Genomic DNA, 9,019 nt, shown 5'->3' with positions numbered 1-9,019 from the left:
ACATGGTATTGAAAAGCTACCAGGATCTTTCAGTTTGGGTGGAAGCTTATTTTGCGAGATAGCATTGCTTTCTTCTGTAAGAGCTACTATCTCAAATTCTTCCAACTTCTTCTTATTAGACAAAATCTCTTTCAAAAATTTAGCATATAAAGGCATTTATGCTAAGGCATCAGTGAAAAGAATAGTCACATGCAAAGACTTCAACACCTCTAAAAACTTCCCAAATTTATTTAACTTTGCTTTTTGAAATCTTTGTGGGAATGGTAAAGGTGGCACGTAAGCCTTAGGTGCTACATATTTAGGTTCTTCCTCTTCACTCTCTTTCTCTTACTTCCTTTTTTTTCCACTGAGCTCTCTTTGTCAACTTTAACTCTAACCTCAACTTTCGCTTTTTCATCTCCTTCTTTATTTTTCTCTTCTTCAACTTTTTCTTCAATCTTTTTATCTCCACTCTTTAATATTTTTCTACTTCTCAATGTAATAGCTTTGTAATGCTCCCTTGAATTTTTTTGGTTGGCTAGGAAGCTTCCTAAATGCTTTGTTGTTTGAGGAGCTAGCCTGTTGAGCTATTTGATTCTTTAACATCTTGTTATGTGTTGCCATTTAATCCACTTTAGATGCTAATTAAGGAATCATATCTTATTAACTTTGATGGCTTGCTATTAGAGTTTCAATCATGGCTTCCAATGTAGCTGTCTCGTCTGGTTGTGCTTGTTGTGGTGGAGGTTATTGTGGCTATGGTGGAGCAGGTGCATTTTGAGGCTTAGGAATTCCAGGAGGAGGACCTCTATTCTGCTGAAAATTCTGATGTTATTGATACCCAGAAGGTTGCTGAAAATTCTGGTGTTGTCCTTGTTTACCTCCCCAAGAGAAATTAGGATGGTTTCTTCATACTGGATCATAAGTTACAGAAAATGGGTTACCACTTAGTCTTTGATTGTAGTTCCCCACATAATTCACTTGTTCACTTGAAAAGTCTTGACCAAATGTAGGAAAATTAGTTGCACAATTGATATTTGTAGCTCCAACATCTACTGAATTACTTGAACCTCCAACTGAAGAATCTACTTTCATGCTTAGCTTGTCCATCTTCCTTGTCAAAGCATCAAACTTAGCATTAATCATATTCATGGCATCAAACTCAAATATACCAACTAGTTTCTTTATCTCATTCCTCTCACAACTCCACTGATAGTTTTTATAAGCAATTTTATCTAGAGCAGAAAAAGCTTTATCTTTAGATTTCTTCATAAGATCACCTCCAGAAGATGCATCAATTGTACTTCTAATAGCTGTTGAAACTGCATTGTAAAAGTGTTGAACAAGCATCCACTTAGGAATCCCATGGTGTGGACACCTCCTTTGCAAATCCTTGTATCTCTCCTATGTTTCATACAAGCTCTCATCATCTCTAGGTTTAAAAAAAGTTAGCTCATTTCTCAGCTTAGCTGTCTTGCTTGGTGGAAAATATTGAGCTAAAAATGCTTGAGAAAGTTCATCCCATATTGTGATAGAACCCGGTGGCAAAGAATGTAACCACTCTTTAGCTCGGTCCTTCAAAGAGAAAGGGAATAATCTGAGTCAAATTGCATCATCAGAAACTCCATTTATCTTCAATATATCACTGATCTCAAGAAAGTGTGCCACATGCACATGTAGACTTTCACTTGGACTTCTCCCAAATTGTGATTGTTATACCATCTGACAGAGTGCAGGCTTTAATTCAAAATTATTAGCTTCTACTATTGGTCTTGTGATACTTGGCATGAAATCTCCAATGTTAGGATAGGCATGATCCTTCATAGAACGGTTGTTATTGTTGTTGTTAGCCATTTCTTCTTGCGGTTGCTCTTGCTCTTGTGCTCTTCGTTATAGTTGTTGAGCTCTAAATTCAGCTTTTCTCCTTCTAGCTTCTGCTCTTAAAGCTCTCGCTATCTTTTCTATTTCTGGATCAAAGAATAAATTGATTTCTTCACTTTTTATCCTTCTCATAAAATAAAAGTACTTGGAAAACAAAATAAACAATTTCTCAAAGTAAAATGGTAAAAGAAATTAAAAATAAAATACCCAAATTAACCAAACAAATAATTGTTCAATATTAAACAAAACAAAAATCAAATCTCCGACAATGGCACCAAAAACTTGATGCGTGAGTCCGTAAGTATACGAATCATATCAAGTAATAAAGTAGTCAATCAAGTATCGTTCCCACGAGGATTTACCGTTTGAGTATCAAACTATGAATAAAGCGATTATTTAGGCTAATGATCAATGAAAGTAAGATGTAAATGTAAATGAACAAGAAAAAATTGATAAATCTAAACAAAATAGGTAAAGAATAAGCAAATAAAATCTAAATCTAGATACAGTTGAACTAAATTGATAGGCAATTGAAATTAAATGCTAATTAATAGTAAAATGATTTCAGAGTTAGGGGTTCATGTATAAATTAATTGGGATTTGTCTTGGTTATTCCAATTTTAAAGGAAAATAGAGTTTGAAGGTGACTGATCCTATATTCCTTTGATATCTTTTTCAAGCAAATCAAAGTGTATTTTAAAAAAACCAAACCTACTTTTGTACGATATTTTATTAACTTAAAACGCATTAAGTTTTGTAACCAATCAATAAATCCTCTTAAATCTCTAGTTTATTTCTAAATCTAGGTGATTTTAAGTTCTAATTCTTGATTATCTATCAATGATCTTCACTTTTCGGTCATTCAATCAAATATTAACATAATACCCAATGGGTACCAACATTAGACAAGTAAATTAGGCACACAAGGAAAGAATCAAAACTCATATTTATATAAAATATGGAAATAACCAGTTTAAATCTACAAATTAATCCAAAACATGTTTCCCAACTTTGAAATCTAAAGATTCTACTCACTCATGTTGGTATTTATAAGAGAAATTAATAGAAAAGTAAAGAAAAACATGATAAGAGGACTAAAAATAGAACAACCCAGGTAGAAAAACCCAAAACTCTGAATCCTAAAGCTTCCAGAAATAGCAGCAGCGGCTCATTTTCTTCAGAATTGATGGCGTCCTCCTTCCTTCTATTTTTGTGCCTTTTTTTTCCTTTCTTTCTTGTTGTTACTTCTTATGGCAAAAACTAAAAAATAATACTTCTATATAGTCCCAAAAGTTCCCCTAAAAATGGATAAGAGCCAAGGAGTGGATAGGAGATGAGGTGTAAAAATGTCTAGGTCAGCAGAGTTTTCCACGTTTTGAGCAGTCTGCTTAGGGTATTGTTTACCCTAAGCAACATCTTCAGCAAATTTCAGCTTCTGTATGCCCTATCTGCTTAAGGTTAATCAGACCCTCAGTAAATCTCGACAGGTTTGTGTTAAAATGAGTTTTTCTGCTCATGCTTGACTTCTAGCTTGACCTAAGTTGTGCCTTAAGTACTGTCGCTTACCCTAAGCAGGATCTCAAGCAGTACCCCGAGCAAATCTTGACAAGTTTAGAGAATAAAACTCTGAATATGTTGGAATTAAGCAGCGCTTCACCTGCGACTTGCCCCAGGCTTTAGGTTAAACAGTATAACATATCCTAAGTAATATCATAAGCAAGATCTCAAGCAAATTTCGGCCAACTTAATTTTCTAAGGTTGATTTCTTCAACTTTTCTCAATGCTTAAAGGGCTCCAAATTTCTTCAAATCACTTTCTAATGCATTCATTGACCTTCAATTTACCACGAAACCTATTAAAAATAACAAAATTATAAAAATCAAATATAAAATAACTAAAGTTAACAAATAAGTTAAAATAAAATTAAAAACATAAAATATACTAAAATATAAGGATAAAATAGATACAAAACTATCCTAAAATGCCTATATGAAATGAGTGCAACAAGTTTCGTAAAATGATATTACTTTCCTTAAAGTACTTAATTATAGAAAACTAACTAATTTAACAGAAAATATAAACTTGCTTCACGTAAAATAAAATACATACATGATATTTTTTTGATAATATTATAAAAATATTAATTATAGATAAAACAAAATAAAATATTATCATCTAATATTTCACATTTAAAATTTTTAATTATAATATTTTATAACAAATTTTGAAATGCTATGAAAAATGTTATATTTAATGAAATTTTACAACTTAACTTGTAATATTTTCATAAAATAAAACTATTTTTCATAAAGTAGTTAATTATGAAAAAATGACTAACTTAACGGAAAATGTAAACTTGTTTCATGTAAAACAAAATACATATTTAATATTTTTTTGATAATATTATAAAAATATCAATTATAGATAAAACTAAATAAAATATTATTATCTTACATTCCACATTTAAAACTTTTAATTTAATTAAAATTATAATATTTTATAGTAAATTTTGAGATCTTCAGAACATGTTATGTTTTAATGTAATTTCATAACTCACAATATTTTTATAAAATGATACTATTTTCCTTAAAGTAGCTAATTACAAAAGATTGACTAACTTAATGAAAAATGTAAACTTGTTTCACGTAAAATAAAACACATATATAATATTTTTTTATAATATTATAAAAATATTAATTATAAATAAAACTAAATAAAATATTATCATCTAACATTTCATATTTAAACATTTTTATTTTAATTAAAATTATACTATTTTATAGCAAATTTTAAGATGTTGCATAAACTGTAATGCTCTAATGTAATTTAACTTAACTCACAATATTTTTGTAAAATAATATTATTTTTCGTAAAGTATATGGGTGCGTGTAATTTTTATATTACTTTTGTTATTTTAACATTTCCCATATTTCATAAATTATCTGTTAGATTTAGTGGGTGACATGTTATAGTAAATTTAATTTTTTATATTTTATTTTTTGATTAAAAATACTACATGCCAATTATTTATTGGTTTTTGAAGACAAAATAAATTTACTTTATTTTAACCAAAGTAACCATAGAAATTCCCCTTTCATTATGTTTGCATGGGCTTAGTGAAAGCAAAGCAATTAAGCCTATTTGGAGTTAAAAAAAAAAAAAATTAGGCCCAAATGGAGCACGTCATTGGGGCGTACATTGGGCTGTCTTATTATGAGCCTTTTAATGCATAAAAGTTAGGCCTTTATTCTTCTAAATTCATGGTTCCATAATATCCTATTATTTCTTCACTTTTGGAAGCCCCATTGAGGAGATTTTAGTATTTTTTTTATGTCCTTTATATTCTTATATGGGTTAAGAGTCACTTTGGCATCTTTTTGAATACCAAATATTCTCTAAGATCTTCAAGAATTGTGGCCAACAACAATATGGATGAATTTTGACTTATTAATTCCAAATACAATCTTGAAAGATTATTACTATCTTGACAGATCTTGACTAGCATTTTATTAATTAGGAATCTTTGACTTTTCTTTTCTTATTTCTATTAAGATTTATCCAGACTTATATTTCTTTTAGTTCCTAATTAGTTTTTTTATAATTTTCTTCTTTAATTTCTTAACTTTCCCTATAAATAGGCTCACCTATGTAATTTTTTACATAATTTAGAGAATGAAGAGAAAGCTTAGCAGAGTGCTGTCAATTTTAATTTTTATCAATCAGTTGCGATTATGGTGAATTACTTGACTTATCACAAGGTTCCTTGTGTGGCGTCTACCTTTGAAGATTGAGTTCTTTGTGGTGTTCTAGACTTATCAAAGAATTTTTCTCTTCTACTTATCCTTTTATCTTTCTTGTTTTATTCTTAATTCAATTCAAAAACATCAAAACTATAAAAAGATTTTCTTTTGTCTTTTATTTTTTACTTTGTTGCAAGTTAAACAAGAAAGTACCGAAAGAGTAACAATCCAACAGAATTCTATTCTTGCGTTTCAAGTGTTCTTGCTTAATTTTTACTTATTCCCTATTTATTTAATGTTAGTTTTTTTGTTTCTTTCTCTTAATTCTAATATCCTTTGCTCAATTTGATTGAGTTATTTCTTCCCTCACCAAGGCACATCACATAATAGTGTACTTTTTGTATATCCATGCTTAGACTATGCACTTAGTCTTGTGTGCTTAGTCAAATTCTAGGGTTATTTGTTTAGAATCAAAATCTCTTTAGTTTGAAAATCTTTTGAGTTTGCTGCAATGCGAGTTCTATTAGTAATTCTTTGATTATTCTTGAACCATAATTTTTTAAAATGAAATTGTTTCTTTTAAGCTCTTGCACATGAGCTATACATTACTTTGGCACTTTCTTTTACTAAAATCTTCTTGCTATGTATGGCAAACTTGGTTTTCTCTCTCAACTACAAGTACTCATACGCCAAACCAAAATTGAGACCATTGCTTTGAAATGCCTCCACAAGAATACATTTTCATAAAATCCAAAATTCTTTTTCATGATTAAATGTGCACTTTTGTAATTTGTTAAGTTTCTAATTTTATGTCATCTTTATATTCTGCTAATGGACCTCACATGCATCAAAGGTTTCACTTTTATATGTTTGTGTCCTTTGCAAAACTATTCAAGTGTTCTCTCTCTTTTCTTTGCTTTTTGAACCCAAGTATGAACATGTCTCTCTTTTGAGACTCTCCGTGACTCGAATATATATAATGTTATGTCTTCATACTGTGCTTAAAACTCTATTTTGTCTTGATCCAACTATATATTTATTATGAACGTATGCCTAACGTACTCTGCTTTTGAGACTTTTAAACCTTCATCTACACTAGATACTAGTAACATAGGGATTTTCTCTTGGCATGTGTTTCGAAATCCTATCAACCTTTTAATATGATCACCTGAAGTTTTTTGAAACATAAATACTTGAAGCTACTATTTTTAATATGAGACAATCTTGTTTTGCTTTTTCTACTCAAGTATGTGTAAATTTATACTTGATTTGTGATATTATCATTATGTATCTTATACTTATGCCTCCTTTGGCTATCTTTGTGCTATTTTTGACTTGGCGATGGATTTATTATAGTTGTTTTGTGTGTTATGCTAAAATACTGAGACTTGTATATTGTCCATGACTTGTGATCATGATCTATTAGCTTTTAAGATATGTGTTTTGATATGCCTGTCTGATTATAAATCTTTTTGCCTTAGGACGTTTTATGCCTCTTTAACCTTGGTTTGAGTATCTGTTCTTGTGTTTGGCTTATATTGTGCTGCTTTGACTTGGTTTAGGTATCTTTATTCTGTGTTTTCTTTGTGTAGTGTTTTCATTTTCTCTATCTCTCCACTCTTTTTTCTTTTCTCTATGGGTTAAAAGAAGGCAAGTGGCAAACGACCTAAGGGAGAATCCAGTAGAGGTCCCCAACCTACCTCCAACCTTTGAGTACCTTATAGTCACTATGAACTCTGAGCAGTTTACAACTTTTGCTAGACATTTTGTTCATCTTGGCTAGCCCATTGACCTAGGATCTGTCATTTATTTCAGGTTCTTAGAGCATTTTATAGCCTAAGGATGGGATTTTCGTATCACCACTCTCAGTCCTACCCAAGATAACCTAGCGCGAGTCTTTTATGCCAACCTACACACCATGCAATAATCAAACCCTATAACTCTTATCAATTATGTTAACCATAGCAGGATTCTTATCACACCTAATAATCTATCTAAGCACATAAGGATCGCCGATGCTAGTAAGCTTGTCTCTAACACTCATCAGTGGATCACTGAGCATTTTACTCCAGCAAATCAAGTTAGAATTATGTCTCAAGGTAACCATACCGGAGGCTCTGTTCGCCTCTCTACTACTCACCTTGGGGTATTACCCAAAGTTGTTCACCACATAGTCACCCATGAGATCATCCCTAGAGTTAGTCAAAGGTCTAATCTCACTTATTCTGATATATTTGTTATGAACTATCTTATAGAGAGGTTTCCCTTGAACTTACCAGTCCTAATGATTCATACTATGTCTATGGCTCTTAGATACTTGACCACGTGTCTCCTTTATAGTCGTTTGATCACGAGGCTTCTTCGAGCTCTTAGAGTAGACCCTAGCACTAAGGCCGCCATGACTATTCTAAGAGACTATGGTTTTTACACCATAAATACTCTACCACACATAGGGCTCACTCTCTATTAGGCCACGTATGAGCATGCTACGAGACCCCCATCATCTCAAAGACTTCGGATATAGAGGATAACAACCAGAACATCTACTAATCAGGGTGTTATAGCTATATCAGCAACTAGACCTAGTGGCACAGCAAACCAAGGCAAGTTATCTTGGACTTCCCATGGCATCTACAATGCCTTGGCTCACTTAGAGTATATGTAACGCCCTCACTTTAGGTAGTCCATATATTCCACTGTTCCAATGACGGACAGTTAGGATGTCTGGAACTACACTTAAACTAGAGTAAGGAGACATAAATTGATTGAATAAAGATCAAGTAAAATTAAGGAAAAATAAAAGAAGTGAAGTGCAACTAAGTTAAATGAGCCGAAGGTCACGACGATGGGTAACCCTAATGGGAAATGACTGTGAAGACAGTTCCTAACACCAGACTCGCGGGGAAACCCTGTGAGATAAATATTTGGGATTAAATTGAAGAATTAATGGAGATTAATGACAATAAAAATGTCATGACAATGCAAGAAAAATCATGCTAATCGATAAGGGCAATTGTGATGTAATGAGCACTAAGAAGGGCATTCTAGTCATTTCACCCTCAGAGTTGATTTTTGACCAACATGTCCATTTAATTAAGTGAGATTTATGTAATAAAATATGAAGAAATATTGATAAAAATTTAATTAGAAATGAGTAGAGAAAGGAAGAAAGGAAAAAAAAAATGAAATGAAATTAAATTCTAATTATGACATATGTATGATGTCATAGTGATGCAATTAGAAATCCTTAACCAATTAGAGTTAGACAAACACATTTAAAAAGGATAAAAGAAATTAAAAGAGACCAAAATTTGGTCATCTTCTTCCTTATTCCTTATGTTGGCCGAACCATCTTCACGTTCTTCTCCATTGCCATTTCTTGCAAGCTTGAATTCCTATGTTTCCTCACCATATTACCT

General features: G+C 31.5%; 1 non-coding gene across 1 annotated transcript; it reads left to right on the top strand.

Annotated features, from left to right (window-relative positions):
• The first annotated feature begins 1,339 nt into the window (after positions 1 to 1,339).
• LOC131175771 (small nucleolar RNA R71) lies at positions 1,340 to 1,446 on the top strand. Its single transcript, XR_009145961.1, has one exon. It is a non-coding gene; the product is annotated as a small nucleolar RNA R71 (small nucleolar RNA).
• The last annotated feature ends 7,573 nt before the right edge of the window (positions 1,447 to 9,019 follow it).

Source organism: Hevea brasiliensis, chromosome 17, assembly GCF_030052815.1.
Source record: "Hevea brasiliensis isolate MT/VB/25A 57/8 chromosome 17, ASM3005281v1, whole genome shotgun sequence".
Lineage (NCBI taxonomy): Eukaryota > Viridiplantae > Streptophyta > Magnoliopsida > Malpighiales > Euphorbiaceae > Hevea > Hevea brasiliensis.
The sequence above is the reverse complement of the archived record's forward strand: the minus strand, read 5'-3'. Positions and strand labels throughout refer to the sequence as shown.